Source organism: Cervus elaphus, chromosome 3 (assembly GCF_910594005.1).
Source record: "Cervus elaphus chromosome 3, mCerEla1.1, whole genome shotgun sequence".
NCBI lineage: Eukaryota > Metazoa > Chordata > Mammalia > Artiodactyla > Cervidae > Cervus > Cervus elaphus.
In genome coordinates, this window is record NC_057817.1 from 54,261,953 (window position 1) to 54,276,805 (window position 14,853).

The following is a 14,853-nucleotide window of genomic DNA, read 5'->3' on the forward strand; positions in this document are numbered from 1 at the left end:
TTTCAGCTTCAGCATCACTCCTTCCCATGAATATTCAGGACTGATTTCCTTTAGGATGGACTGGTTGGATCTCCTTGCAGTCCAAGGGATTCTCAAGAGTCTTCTCCAGTGCTCGCTTCGGCAGCACATATACTCAAGAGTCTCTTCCAACACCACAGTTCAAAAGCATCAATTCTTCTGTGCTTAGCTTTCTTTATAGTCCAACTCTCACATCCATATATGATCACTGGAAAAACCATAGCTTTGACTGGATGGACCTTTCTTGGCAAAGTAATGTCTCTGCTCTTTAATATACTGTCTAGGTTGGTCATAACTTTTCTTCCAAGGAGCAAGCATCTTTTAATTTCATGGCTGCAGTCACCATCTGCAGTGATTTTGGAGCCCAGAAAAATAAAGTCAGCCACTGTTTCCACTGTTTCCCATCTATTTGCCATGAAGTGATGGGACCAGATGCCATGATCTTAGTTTTCTGAATGTTGAGTTTTAGCCAACTTTTTCACTCTCCTCTTACACTTTCATCAAGAGGCTCTTTAGTTCTTCTTCCTTTTCTGCCATAAGGGTGATGTCATCTGCATATCTGAGCTTAGTGGTATTTCTCCCGGCAATCTTGATTCCAGCCTGTGCTTCATTCAGCCCAGCATTTCTCATGATGTACTCTGCATATAAGTTAAATAAGCAGGGTGACAATTTACAGCTTTGACATACTCCTTTTCCGATTTGGAAACAGTCTTGTTCCATGTCCAGTTCTAACTGTTGCTTCCTGACCTGCATACACATTTCTTAGGAGGCAGGTAAGGTGGTCTGGTATTCCCATCTCTTTCAGAATATTCCAGTTTGTTGTGATCCACAGAGTCAAAGGCTTTGGCATAGTCAATAAAGCAGAAATAGATGTTTTTCTGAAACTCTCTTGCTTTTTCGATGATCCAGCAGATGTTGGCAATTTGATTTCTGGTTCCTCTGCCTTTTCTAAATCCAGCTTGAACATCTGGAAGTTCATGGTTCACGTACTGTTGAGGCCTGGCTTGGAGAATTTTGAGCATTACTTTGCTAGTGTGTGAGATAAGTGAAATTGTGGGGTAGTTTGAGCATTCTTTGGCATTGCCTTTCTTTGGGATTGAAATGAAAACTGACCTTTTCCAGTCCGGTGACCACTGCTGAGTTTTCCAAATTTGCTGGCATATTGAGTGCAGCATTTTCATAACATCATCTTTAAGGATTTGAAATAGCTCAACTGAAATTCTATCACCTCCACTAACTTTGTTTGTAGTGATGCTTCCTAAGGCCCACTTGACTTTGCATTCCAGGATGTCTGGCTCTAGGTGAGTGATCACACCATTGTGATTATCTGGGTCATGAAGATCTTTTTTGTATACTTCTTATGTGTATTGTTGCCACCTCTTCTTAATATCTTCTGCTTCTGTTAGGCCCATACCATTTCTGTCCTTTATTGGGTCCACATTTGCTTGAAATGTTCCCTTGGTATCTCTAATTTTCTTGAAGAGATCTCTAGTCTTTCCCATTCTATTGTTTTCCTCTATTTCTTTGCATTGATCGCTGAGGAAGCCTTTCTTATCTCTCCTTGCTATTCTTTGGAACTCTGCATTCAAATAGATATATCTTTCCTTTTCTCCTTTGCCTTTCACTTCTCTTCTTTTCACAGCTGTTTGTAAAGCCTCCTCAGACAACCATTTTGCCTTTTTGCATTTCTTTTTCTTGTGGGTGGTCTTGATCCTTGCCTCCTGTACAATGTCACGAACCTCCGTCCACAGTTCATCAGGCACTCTGTCTGTCAGATCTCATCCCTTGAATCTCTTTGTCACTTTCACTGTATAATCGTAAGGGATTTGATTTAGGTCATACCTGAATGGTGTAGTGGTTTTCCCTACTTTCTTCAATTTAAGTCTGAATTTGGCAATAAGGAGTTCATGATCTGAGCCACAGTCAGCTCCCAGTCTTGTTTTTTTTGCTGACTGTATAGAGCTTCTCCATCTTTGGCTGCAAAAATATAATCAATCTGATTTTGGTATTGACCATCTGGTGATGTCCGTGTCTAGATAGAGTCTTGTCTTGTGTTGTTGGAAGAGGGTGTTTGCTATGACCAGTGCGTTCTCTTGGCAAAATTCTATTAGCCTTTGCCCTTCTTCATTCTGTACTCTAAGGCCACATTTGCCTGTTACTCCAGGTATTTCTTGACTTCCTACTTTTGTATTCCAGTTGCCTATGATGAAAAGGACATCTTTTGGGGGTGTTAGTTCTAGAAGGTCTTGTAGGTCTTCACAGTACCATTCAACTTCAGCATTACTGGTTGAAGCATAGACTTGGATGACTGTGATATTGAATGGTTTACCTTGGAAGCAAACAGAGATCATTCCGTCATTTTTGAGATTGTATCCAAGTACTGCATTTTAGACTCTTTTGTTGGTTATGATGGCTACTCCATTTCTTCTAAGGGATTCTTACCCACAGTAGTGAAAGGTTAATGCTGAACCATGAAAGACGCTGTGATTCTTGGCCTCCATAGGAGAAGAATTCAATCCGGGGCCAGAGATGAGGCTTGATCGCTCAGAGCTTTTGTGTAATAGAGTTTTATTAAAGTATAAAAGGGATAGAGAAAGCTTCTGACATAGACATCAGAAGGGGGCAGAAAGAGTGCCCCTCACTAGTGTTAGAAATGGAGGTATATACTTTTTAATTACTTATTACAGTGAATCAAAAGAATGTCTGGAGGTTGTAAAGACCTCACTAGACCCACTCCCATAATTTACATTTTAAGATAACAGGATTAGCCAGAAAGTTTTTTCCAGAGACTGTCCTCAAGCAGGATACATTATTGTTATATAATCCTAAGGAATGTAGAGGGGAAAAAACGTTTGTACTTTCTTCCTCCTTGAGAATTCCAGACCCCTCTCTCCTTGGTGACTCCCAGACTTCTTATCAACTTGCCTAGGAATTGACTCTCTCAGTAGTAGATACAATGGTTGTCTGAGTTAAATTCACCCATTCCAGTCCATTTTAGTTTGCTGATTCCTAAAATGTCAATGTTCACTCTTGCCATCTCCTGTTTGACCACTTCCAATTTGCCTTGATTCATGGACCTAACGTTTCAGGTTCCTATGCAATATTGCTCTTTACAGCATCTGACTTTACTTCCATCACCAGTCACATCCACAACTGGGTGTTGTTTTTGCTTTGGCTCCATCTCCTCATTCTTTCTGGAGTTAGTTCTCCACTGATCTCCAGTAGCATATTGGGCACCTACCGACCTGGGGAGTTCATCTTTCAGTGTCCTATCCTTTTGCCTTTTCATACTGTTCATGGGGTGCTCAAGGCAAGAATACTGAAGTGGTTTGCCATTCCCTTCTCCAGTTGACCACGTTTTGTCAGACCTCTCCACCATGACCTGTCCGTCTTGGGTGGCCCTACAGGGCATGGCTCATTGAGTTAAACAAGGCTGTGATCCATGTGATCAGGTTGGTTAGTTTTCTGTGACTGTGGTTTTCAGTCTGTCTGCGCTCTGATGGAGAAGGATAAGAAGCTTATGGAAGCTTCCTGATGGGAGAGACTGACTGAGGGGGAAACTGGGTCTTGTTCCGGTTGGCAGGGCCATGCTCAGTAAATCTTTAATCCAATTTTCTGTTGATGGGTGGGGCTGTGTTCCCTTCTGTTATTTGACCTGAGGCCAAACTATGGTGGAGGTAATGAAGATGTCTGGTGTGCTGCAGTCCATCCATGCAGTCACAAAGAGTTGGACAAGACTGAGCAACTGAACTGAACTGAATGAAGATAATGGCGACCTCCTTCAAAAGGTCCCTTGCAGGCACTGCTACACATTGCCCCCAACCCTGCAGCAGGCCACCGCTGACCCATGCCTCTGCTGGAGACTCCTGGACACTCATGGGCAAGTCGAGGAACCCCAGAAGTAATCTAACTCAGTAGTTTTCCAACTTGTCTGTATAACATAGTCATCTGGTTAATTAAAATACAGATTTCTGGGCCTCGGTGTTAAAAAAAATCTGATTCATTAGGCTTAAAGTGGGGCCTAGGAATCCGTATTCTTAACAAGGACCTAGATGATTCTGATACTTCTGGGTACTTGAAACTGCTGATATCCACAGGAGTAACTAATGTTCAGAGGAGGAAATGACTTACAAGGGGCCCCTCCACCATAGTAGCCTTGACAGAACTCAGGTGTTCAGATCCCCAGACTAGAAGTTTAGTTGTAGAAGAATAAATTTCTGAAATTTGCAACAATGTCATATGAGTCATGAAACTCAATTATTATTTTTTAAAAAGGCTTAAACTCTTGAGCCATATGAAGTTCTGTTGAAAACACTTGATCTTGAGAAATGATCATGTGATAAAGTCAAATGTGAATTTTTATTTAATTAAAAAATCTTTAGTCTGTGTCTCTTCAATATCCAGCTGAACTTGAAAATAACTAAATATAACTTAATTACATCTGCAGAAGACCCTGTTCCCAAATAAGGTAACACTCACAGCTTCTAGGGATTAGGATGTGGACATTTTTCAGAGAACCAGCACACAACCCACTAAGTCTGTTAACTTGCATTACTTCTATTCCTGGCGCCAAATTCTGTATCAGGTAGGACGCACTGAGCATCAAGTGACAGAAAAGTCCACTCACATTGGTTTAAACAGCAAAGAAAGAGAGCAGGACCCCACAGCTATTAACTACATCATCTTACTACTTCTTTGCTCTGCCGTCCACAGTGTAGTCGTTATGCATGCTAAGTTGCTTCAGTCGTATCAGACTCTTTGCAACCCCACGGACTGTAGCCCGCCAGGCACCTCTATCCATGGGATTCTCCAGGCAAGAATACTGGAGTGGGTTGCCATTCCCTTCTCCAGTGGATCTTCCCAACCCAAGAATCGAACCAAGGTCTCCTGCATTGCAAGTGGATTCTTTATCGCTGAGCCATTGGGGAAGCCCTGTAGTCATTCTCCCAAATCCAGTTACCTTTATTGTCATGGCATTACTGCCAGTGGGAACTCATCCACAACTTTTAAGAGAAGCAAGAGCCTATCTTTCCATGACACTAAAGATCAAGGAAGTGTCTTTCTCAGAGCCCTCACCAGTGCGTTCCTTGGAGCTTATTGACCCAAAAGAGACCCAGATGGGACAGATTTGTGCATCTGTGGGCCCGCACTGACAAGGGCCTAACTTGCTACAAATCGTTTAGATTAGTCACGAGACAGAATGGGAACGTTTGTCACAGTGCCTATTGCCTTGGAAAACTCAAACCTCAGACTTCATGCTATTGAGAGGGTTAAATCTAGGTCAAAAATAAATTTTCTTGTTGAAGACTCAAAAATTTATGAGGGGGACTGGCCATATTACCTATAGCTAGGTAATACTTTGAGATATTAATTTATAGATTTTCATTGCTCTTTGGTTTCTCATTTCCCCTTTCCCCACTCAAGTAAGGAGCCAATTTAGTACATCTTTACCTAGGGTGAGATATTTAATGGAATGAAACAATTACATTTCTTGTACTTTCTCCAGATTTAGTTTCCCTCAACCTTAATATCTTTAAAGAAATTACAGAACTTAGAGAAAGAAGCAACAGGAAATGCATCTTGTGGGTGAGAAATGAAATAGTCCTGCCATATCAATAAACAAGGATGTCACAGTCATCACTGATTTTTGGCCTTCCAAATGTGAATTTCTGAGCCCTAAGGGAAACCAGAAAAGAAACTAATACCTGCGATCCAGCAGCCATCAGGCTGCCAAACTCTCAACTTTCAGGTTGAGACTATTTAAAGTCAACAACAGTTTATACCATGCCTCAGAGAAGCAGAGCCTTTTCTCTAAGACTAGAAAATTCACTCTGGTGAATTCTGATGTGGAAAGAAGTGAGGTTTGAAGCTTCCAGAGCAGGAGGGACCAGGGTTCACTTTCTGGAAGTATGATGGAGAGGTGGCAAGACTCGAGTCCCAGCTGCATTGTGTTTAGGCCTGTGAGACTCTGGGTGACCTCGCTGTTGACTTAAAATAATGCACAACATAAGCATTGCAAGTTAAATTTTATTTGGGGCAAAATGAGACTACAGTCCAGGAGACAGCACCCCAGATAACTCGAAGAAACTGCTCCAAAGAGACACAATAGATTCATTCTGAGGTTACATAGTTTTAAAGAAGATCAGTTTTGCTACCATTGAAGAATGAGAATTTTAATGCCAAACTTAAAACTGTTGTAAAATGTTACTTTTGGAATTTCTTACAGAAGAACAGGAGGAGTAGGAATTTTTTTTTTTTTTGTACATGTTTGTTTAAATAGTCAGGGACAAGTTTCAACCAGGAGATGAATATGAACTGCAACTATAAATTTTCAGAGGCAGAACTGAAACTCCACATAGCAAACATTTCAGAGGGCTTTGTAGGTAAGGAGGGAAATGCCAGTTCTTCCAAGGTTGCCAGGAAAAAAGATCTGAATTTCCTTCTGCCAAAGGAGGAGGAGAAAAAACTCCCCTGGGTGGTTCTCTCATCTTCTGACTGGTATCTGAGAGGCCAGTGATGGGTCAGCCACCTCCAAGACAACTATGACTCAATTGTGACAGGTTGAGAGAACTAATTATTAGGTAGGTTGATAAGGTGTCTAAGGCCTTCAAGGAGGAAGGGATCTGGGACTCTCGAGGAGATAAGGGTCTGGAGTTCTCAAGGAGGCGAAAAGGACACACTTTTCCCTACATTCCTTAGTTTTATCACAGAAAATGTTCTTTTCTTTAAGCCCAGAGCTGATGATTACACACACACAAAAACTCAGTTTAAAGTCTGTAATATGGAGCAGGAAATGGCAACCCACTCCAGTATTATTGCCTGGGAAATTCCAAGGACAGAGAAGAATGGCAGGTTACTGTCCATGACACGACTGAGTGACTAACACACACACACACAGTTTTGCATTTAACTGAGGCATATTTGGTTAAAAGGAGAGCATCTAAGATACTTGCTTCAATTAAGGTAAATTTTGTACACAAAATTTGTGTGGGATTTGTTATGGGATTATACTTTATTAAGATCTCCATGAAAACCAATGTTTTGGGTTGTTTTGTTTTGTTTTGTTTCTGTTAATAAATCATTCCTGTGATCCCAAACAGTAGGGTTAGTTTGGTTGAATTCATCCCTCAGAAATGGAAACCTCAGATCAAAACTACCAGTTTCCATTGGACCGTGGTGAGGAGGTGATTCTGGTCACCTCTGCTCATGTTCTCCTCTCAGTCTTTCATTTCCTGCCACACCGAGGAGGAAAAGAGAAATCGGTCTTAATACAAATACATGAACCTCAGCTTCTTTTTTTGCCTAATTAGTTTTCTGAAACCACTTTCCATGTAAGATCGTGGTACCAACTCAACTGTACTGTCTAAAACGTGAAGACAAGGCTAGAAACCCATCAAGGGATTCCATCTACTTAGAGCCCTGAGCCTGCACGGCGCCTTGTAGCTTGGCACCTCCCACCAGGCAAAAGCCAATCGCAGTCAAGATGCCATCCAGTTCACCAGCTTTACCTCTGCCCGTTTCCTTTGATTTCACATCACTGTTCCTTGCCTGCCATCCATTCTCCACTATCCATTCTATTTCAGAGTATTCCTTTTCAGCAAGCCCATCCTGTTACTCCAAATTTAAAGTTCGCTTTCCCCTCTAACCCTGGTAGAAAACCAAAAACATTGGGGCTAAATATGAAAAAAAAGTAAGTGAGGATATTTTATGGGATAATTACTGTGATTATTACAATAGGAAGGTATTCCACGAAAGGATGTACCTTTTGGCATTATGGTTTTTGTTTGTTTGTTTTTTACTAAGTATTTTTTTCCTTTTAAAAAATTAATTAATTTATTTTAATTGGAGGCTAATTACTTTATAATATTGTGGTGGTTTTTCATCAATGTATGGCATTGTGTTTTTATAAAACCGTTTTCCTTTTCCTCAAGGCCAACTCCATCTTTCTTACCAAAAACATTGTATTACACTGACCTTGCTGTTAAGAAATCTTGACCGCCCTCCCACACAGTGGATGGACCCACTCTGCAGCCCGGCTGTGGTCATTCCCTGCTGGGATGAAGATATTGTCCAAAGCTACTCTGGTCCCTGTGACTTACCTCTGGACACTCCAAGCTACAGAGTGCTTTAGTAGTCCTGTAAAAATCACCCTTGTAAGAGATACCCAGGCTTCCTGTGTGAGGATGGGAGTGTCAAGGCCATCTTCAAATAGAAGTCCCTGGTAACGCAATCTTGAATAGCGGAAGAAAGGCAAGGAGCTGGCTAAAGGCGTCCATTTAGCTTTCTAGCTGCCGTTTGGCTGGTCTCAATGGGATCTGTCAGAAAGCTTGAAGGCAAATGGTTCTGCCTGTCAGCTTGTAACAGTTTGAAGAAAATTAACTTCTCAGAAATTGAGCCCAACTAGTGATCACTTCTGATTTATACTTTGCTGTGGCAGGCCACGACTATGCACTACTGCTTTTCGTATGTGCATCACTTCTTCAAGAAGCTTATTCAAAGGAACGAAATAGTCCAAGTTCTGTAGCACAGCTCTTTCTAATAAAGAACTATCATTAAAAACTAAATAAATAAAGTCTGTAATAAGGAGTATATAACAACAATGTATCCTGCTTGAGGACATGTTTCTCCTTGAGAACCTTCTGACTAATCCTGTTACCTTAAAATGTATATTATGGAAGTGGGTCTGGGAAGACTTTTACAACCTTGAGACATTCTTTTGATTTACTGTAATAACCAATTGAAAAAGCATATATGAAAAAGCATATAGCTTCCTTGCTAAATGAGGGGGGCGCTCTCCATCCCCCCTCTGATGTCTGTGTCAGAAGCTTTCTCTGTCCCCTTTCACTTTAATAAAACTCTGCTACACAAAAGCTCTTGAGTGATCAAGCCTGGTCCCTGGTCCTGAAGCTAAACCTCCTTCAGAGATCACGAATCTGACATTGTTCACCATAAGCTAACAATGTGATGTAGGTTTTGTGAGCCTGCTGGCCAGGAAGGTGGACCTGTGAGGCTTGAAGTTGCTGATTGGGTGTCTGATGGGCAAGGGAGTCCAGCAGCTGAGGAGCCAAGCATCAGACAGGCTGGAGATGGTGATCCTGGATGTCACCAAGATAGCATTGCTGTCCCACTGAGTAATGGAGTGTGTGGAGGACAGAGGTATGACTTAGATGTGTGTACGTGGTCTGCTAAGTTGCCTCAATCATGTCTGGCTCTTTGCAACCCTATGGACTGTAGCCTGACAGGCTCCTGTGTCCATGGGATTCTCCAGGTAAGAATACTGGAGTGGGTTGCCATGTTCTCCTCTAGGGGATCTTCCCGACCCAGGGAATCAAACCTCCTTCTCTTAGGTTTCCTGCATTTGGAGGCAGGTTCTTTACCTCTAGCACCACTTAGGAAGCCCATGACTTAGATATACTTCTTTTAATCTAGATGTCCTCTTATTCCAAGCACTGGTCCCATGAGATGACACCAGCCCACTAAATAAGAGAGAGATATTAAAAAAAAAAAAAAAAAAAAAAGAGAGAGATATTATCAAGTTATAAAATGTACTCAATTATTTACTCTGAGAGAAAAGAACAATCATATGGGTCCAAGACAGCAGCTGATTCTATTTAGTCATACTCCATGGCATGTGACCAAAGGCATCCAAACACACTTCAAATAAGTGCAAACTAATAACAAGTTATCTTTGTGTGGAAGTGAAGTCACTCAGTCATGTCCAACTCTTTGTGACCACGTGGACTGTAGCCCACCAGGCTTCTCCATCCATGGGATTCTCCAGGCAAGAATACTGGAGTGGGTTGCCATTTCCTTTTGCATTGCACTTCACAATTTTACAAAATTCCTGTATATACACTACTGCATGTCCGGTTTAAAGATCTTTGATTTCAAAAGGAAGACCCATAGCAGAAGTCATTGCTCATTTTTCCTGCACATGCTGGTGCAACGAGACGTGGGAGTTGAAGTCTAGGTCGTTGTTGTTGTTCAGTCACTCAGTTGTGCCTGAGTCAGCAACCCACAGCAGCACTCCAGGCCTCCCTGTCCTTCACTATCTCCCAGAGTTTACTCAAACTCATATCCATTGAGTCAGTGATGCCATCCAATCATCTCATCCTCTGTCGCTCCCTTCTTCTCCTGGCCTCAATCCTTTCTAGCATCAGTCTTTTCCAATGAGTCAGTCAGCTCTTTGCTTCAGGTGGCCAAAGTATTGGAGTTTCAGCTTCAGCATCAGTCCTTCCAATGAACACCCAGGACTGATCTCCTTTAGGATGGACTGGTTGGATCTCCTTGCAGCCCAAGGGACTCTCCAGAGTCTTCTCCAACACCACAGTTCAAAAGCATCGATTCTTCAGCCCTCAGCCTTCTTTATGGTGCAACTCTCATATCTGTACATAACTACTGGGAAAACTATAGCTTTGACTTTGTCAGTAAAGTGATGTCTCTGCTTTTTAATATGCTATCTAGGTTTGTCATAGCTTTTCTTTCAAGGAGCAAGTGTCTTTTAATTTTGTTAGGTAGTTAGTATAGGGAAAAGGAGTCCAAAATGGCGGTGGCTAAAAGACAAGGAAGGGAAAAGCCTGCAAAAATAGAACAAAGGAAGGTCCGAGGACCTGAGTGAGAACCTCAGGTAAAACAACACTCCTGGCTGGCCCAATTTACATAAGACAGGCCCAGGGACAGAGAAACATATAAAAAGAGGCGCCAAAGTGCGGGGAGCCGGCCTGACTGCTCAGGCCCCTTCTCGGCCCTGACAGAGATCTAAGAGGTCCCTCTCTGTCCCGCCACCCCTGATTTATTAAAGTGCAAATTGGCCTTTCTCACCTCCCTCAAGGAAATCGCTATAGCCACCATTTGCCCATTTTCCTGACTCTGATAAGATTATCGGGCTCCTGTGAATGGTTTATGTCTAGGTAGTCTTTAACTGATTGTAAGACACTGGTGCCATGCTCTGCTGGAGTTGAGATAAAACTCCTGAGCTAAAACTAGTGTCTGCAGTTCTGCATGTATGCAAGTCTTTGATCTAAAATTTGGTGAATCCTGTTAGCATATATATGTATGTTACCCCTCAATAAAGTCGTCGGAATCAGTCACAAGCTGACTCCGTCCCTCTCAACCCCATCTTTCCTAGTCTTTTATTTCTCAGGTGCTCTGGTGATTGCATCCTCGACCTGTTCCTTTTGCCGGCAGGCCCGGCACCAAAGCCCTCTTCTCTCTCTCTCTCTCTCTCCCGCAGGATGGGGCGCTCTTCTCTTTGAGTCTTTGGATCGACGTGCCCTCACGCCTCAAAGATGGATTTTCCTGCTATTATCTAAATAAATAGAGCTGTAACACTGATTTATTTAAGAGGTATAACACGGCCTGTCCTCCGAGAGCTGTGACCTGCCAAGGGGCTTTAATGTCCGTCACTCCAAATTTTTGTTGTGACGAGACAAAGAACCGAGGAGCATACACTCGCGTGACATCTATGGTGCCGTGACTCGGGTTTAACCTGGCTGAAACAACCTCCACGCGGAAGAGCCCAAGTGCAGCAGGAGCCCAACTCAGCGAAGCTCCTGCGGTAGAAGAGGAAAGTGAAGAAAACCCAGCACAAAGGAAGGCCCATCGTGCTGGAAATCGGAGCAGCGAAAAAAGAACTCAGCAGAAAGCCCACGCGGCTCAGCCCCAGATTCCAGAGGACCTCTGGTTAAGGTAGGAGGTCCTCGCTCCCATGGCTGGAGGGACATGCCTAACAAAATCTTAATTCCTTTACAATCTCTCGTTTCTTGTTTCCTTGAACCCCCCACGAACAGGCAGGCGGCAGTGGGTGCAACTGAGGAACTCTGGAGAGGCTACTCTTTGGTATGTGCCAAAGGCACTATCTGCTGGGCCCCAGTAGCGGTTACCCAAGCCGGTGGGGGTTCTTCTGTCCTTACTCTTTGTGCCAAAAATCAAGCCAATGAAAACTGAGCACCGGTCAGATATCTAGCAAATTTTCCAGTAGGCTATGAAGGGGATTCCTTGGCACATCTTTCCCACTGCTTTTCCCTCTTTTCCTTCAGCTCTTTCTCCCGGGGCTCGAGCCCAACCAAAACCCAGGATGCCCAGCTCAGGCTCTGAGATCTTATTGCAAAAATTCAGTGAGAGACAAAGCGATAAGTGGGAGGTGGATTTGCTGAAATCCAGAGAGAAGTGCCCATTCTACATGGAAAGTGGCCTAAGTAAGTTTTGCCAGTGGGGGCGAATTCATATGCTAATAAGCGGGAGGATCATCCCAGCCATTGGGGAACCACCCACTCCTCCCTCTGTTGACAGTGCCTTAGAGCTGTTCTGCCACCTCTGGGTGTATCTTTTGGTTTACAGATTGGGGATTAAGGTTTGCTCGAATTTGACTTGTCCTGTTGGACCCAACTGACTTTAATCTGTTTATGTTATGCCCTGGTGCTATGTCATTCTTCCAAAGGTTGTGCTCTGCACCCCTTACCCTCCTGTTTCATGCTCCTTTCCTCAGCCCCATCCGGGCCCACATTTTTGCCTCTACAATCTTCTAGAGGGATAACAAAAAAATAGCTGGCATTGGGAGAGAAAAACTGTATAATATCCAACCCTTTAGTCCTACCTAGCATTGGTCACACTGGAGATCTTGGGGAAGCCCAAACTCCAGTCCGGGGGTCCCAGGAGGTCATCATGCCTTGACCTGCCTAGGGATCTGGTCCTCAAAATGTTGTCACGCCTCAGTCTTTCGGGGATCCGCTAGTCCCAAGGGTCCCAGGAGGTCGTCATGCCTTGACCTGCCCAGGGGCCCAATTCTCGGGAGGCTGTCACGCCTCGACCTGCCCGGGGATTCGATCTCTAGGAGGCTGTCACGTCTCAGCCTGCCTGGGGATCTTCATCCCGACCCGGGGATGCCTGGCTCTCAGGTTGCAACAGTACTAGGTAGGATGAGCTTATATCATGGCATCTATTCCCATCCACGGTGGACAAACTAGCAATAAGTTACAAACCCTTAATTCTACCCAGCACTGGTCACGCTGGAGACCTTGGGGACGCCCAAACTCCAGCCCGGGGGTCCCAGGAGGTCATCACGCCTTGACCTGCCTAGGGATCTGGTCCTCGAAAGGTTGTCACGCCTCAGCCTTTCAGGGATCCGCTAGTCCCAAGGGTCCCAGGAGGCCGTCACGCCTCGACCTGCCCGGGGATTCGATCTCTAGGAGGCTGTCATGCCTCAGCCTGCCTGGAGATCTGCATCCTGACCCGGGGACACCTGGCTCTCAGGTTGCGACAGTATTGGGTAGGATAAGCTTCAAAAAGCCTATTCGTTTTTTCTTTTCCTTTTCCTCCCTAACATGACTGTTTTTCAGATGGGAAATAACCAATCCACTTCCCGGCAGACGCCCTTGAGATGCATCCTTGATAACTAGATGACCCTGAACATACTAGGGTCTTAAAGGAAGCCCGGAGGTATGCAACAGGGCTTCACATGTCAAGTGGTAGATACCCAGTAGGGGAAACTGCAGTCCCCTCCTCCGATCCTAACTGGAATTATAATCACCCTGAGCACATCTGGGGAAGGGATCATTTTCTCATCTGTGTGAAGGCGGGACTGAAAGCAGCCCAGCAAAAAGTCATCAGCTATGCCCGGGTCTCGGCAATAACTCAGGGGTCCAATGAAAACCCCATTGCCTTTCTAGAAAGGCTAAAAGAGGCCCTCCAAAAGTTTACCAATTTGGACTTAGACTCTTATGAAGGACAGGTGATTTTAAAGGACAAATTCCTGTCCCAATGTGCATCAGACATCAGAATTAAGTTACAACAGCTACAGCAGCAGGACTCCGCTGCCTCTCTAGATGAGATGATCCAGACAGCCACCAGTACCTTTTATAACAGAGAACAGGAGAAGGAGGCCAAGGCCCAGGAGAGGGAGAGAAGGAAAGAGACAAGGCCTGCCCAGATGCTGGCCGCCCTCCAGGGAAGCCCTATGGCACACCCTGAGACCTTAAATGACAAGGCACGAGGCAAATGCCTAATCTGTAGACAGGCGGGGCATTGGGCCAAAGAGTGTCCTAGCCGTGACAAGTCTCCTAGAACAGCTTGCCACAAATGCCATCAACTGGGATATTGGGCGGCACTCTGCCCTGGGGACCCAAGAGCCTCAAGGTCAAGCGCCAAGCCTTCCCTCACGATGGTTCAAGAGGACTGAAGCAGCCCGCTCCAGCCAGCCCACCTGTCACAGATAACCATCACGGGGCTGGAGCCAAGGATGCAGCTGGATGTGGCAGGTAGGTCCGAAAATTTCTTGGTTGACACAGGGGCTCCCTACTCTGTCTTGATCTCCTACTCCGGAGCCTTCTCCTCCCAAACCTGTACCATTTTGGGTGCTACAGGAAAAGCAACTACTAGAAGATTCACCCAAGCACTTCTTTGTTGCTGGGATGGGCAGATATTCTCCCACCAGTTCCTGGTGGTCCCTGAGTGTCCTGCTCCCTTAATGGGAAGAGACGTACTCACTAAACTGGGACCACCCTTGTGATGGGAAGCTTTTCAACCCCTAGGGCCCTACAGCTTCTGGTTACTACTGAGGAACCCATTACACCTCCAATAGAGAGAACAAAGACTATGGGAGGACAAAATTAACCCCCAGGTGTGGGACCAGGGGATTCCTGGACGAGCCCACCAAGCCGAACCGGTCATCATTGTCCTCCGAGATCCCACTCTGTTTCCTAACAGGAAACAATATCCTCTCAAAAGAGAGGCTCGGGAGGGACTACAGCCTTTAATAAATAAATTCCTTGCTTGTGGGCTATTGGTCCCCACCAGTTCACCATGTAACATATCAATCTTCTCAGTAAAGAAAAAGGA

At 44.4% G+C, this 14,853-nt stretch overlaps 1 long non-coding RNA gene across 1 annotated transcript; it reads left to right on the forward strand.

Annotated features, from left to right (window-relative positions):
- The first annotated feature begins 11,649 nt into the window (after positions 1-11,649).
- Positions 11,650-14,143, forward strand: LOC122678227. Its single transcript, XR_006336041.1, has 3 exons — positions 11,650-11,706; positions 13,356-13,455; positions 14,085-14,143. It is a non-coding gene; the product is annotated as an uncharacterized LOC122678227 (long non-coding RNA).
- The last annotated feature ends 710 nt before the right edge of the window (positions 14,144-14,853 follow it).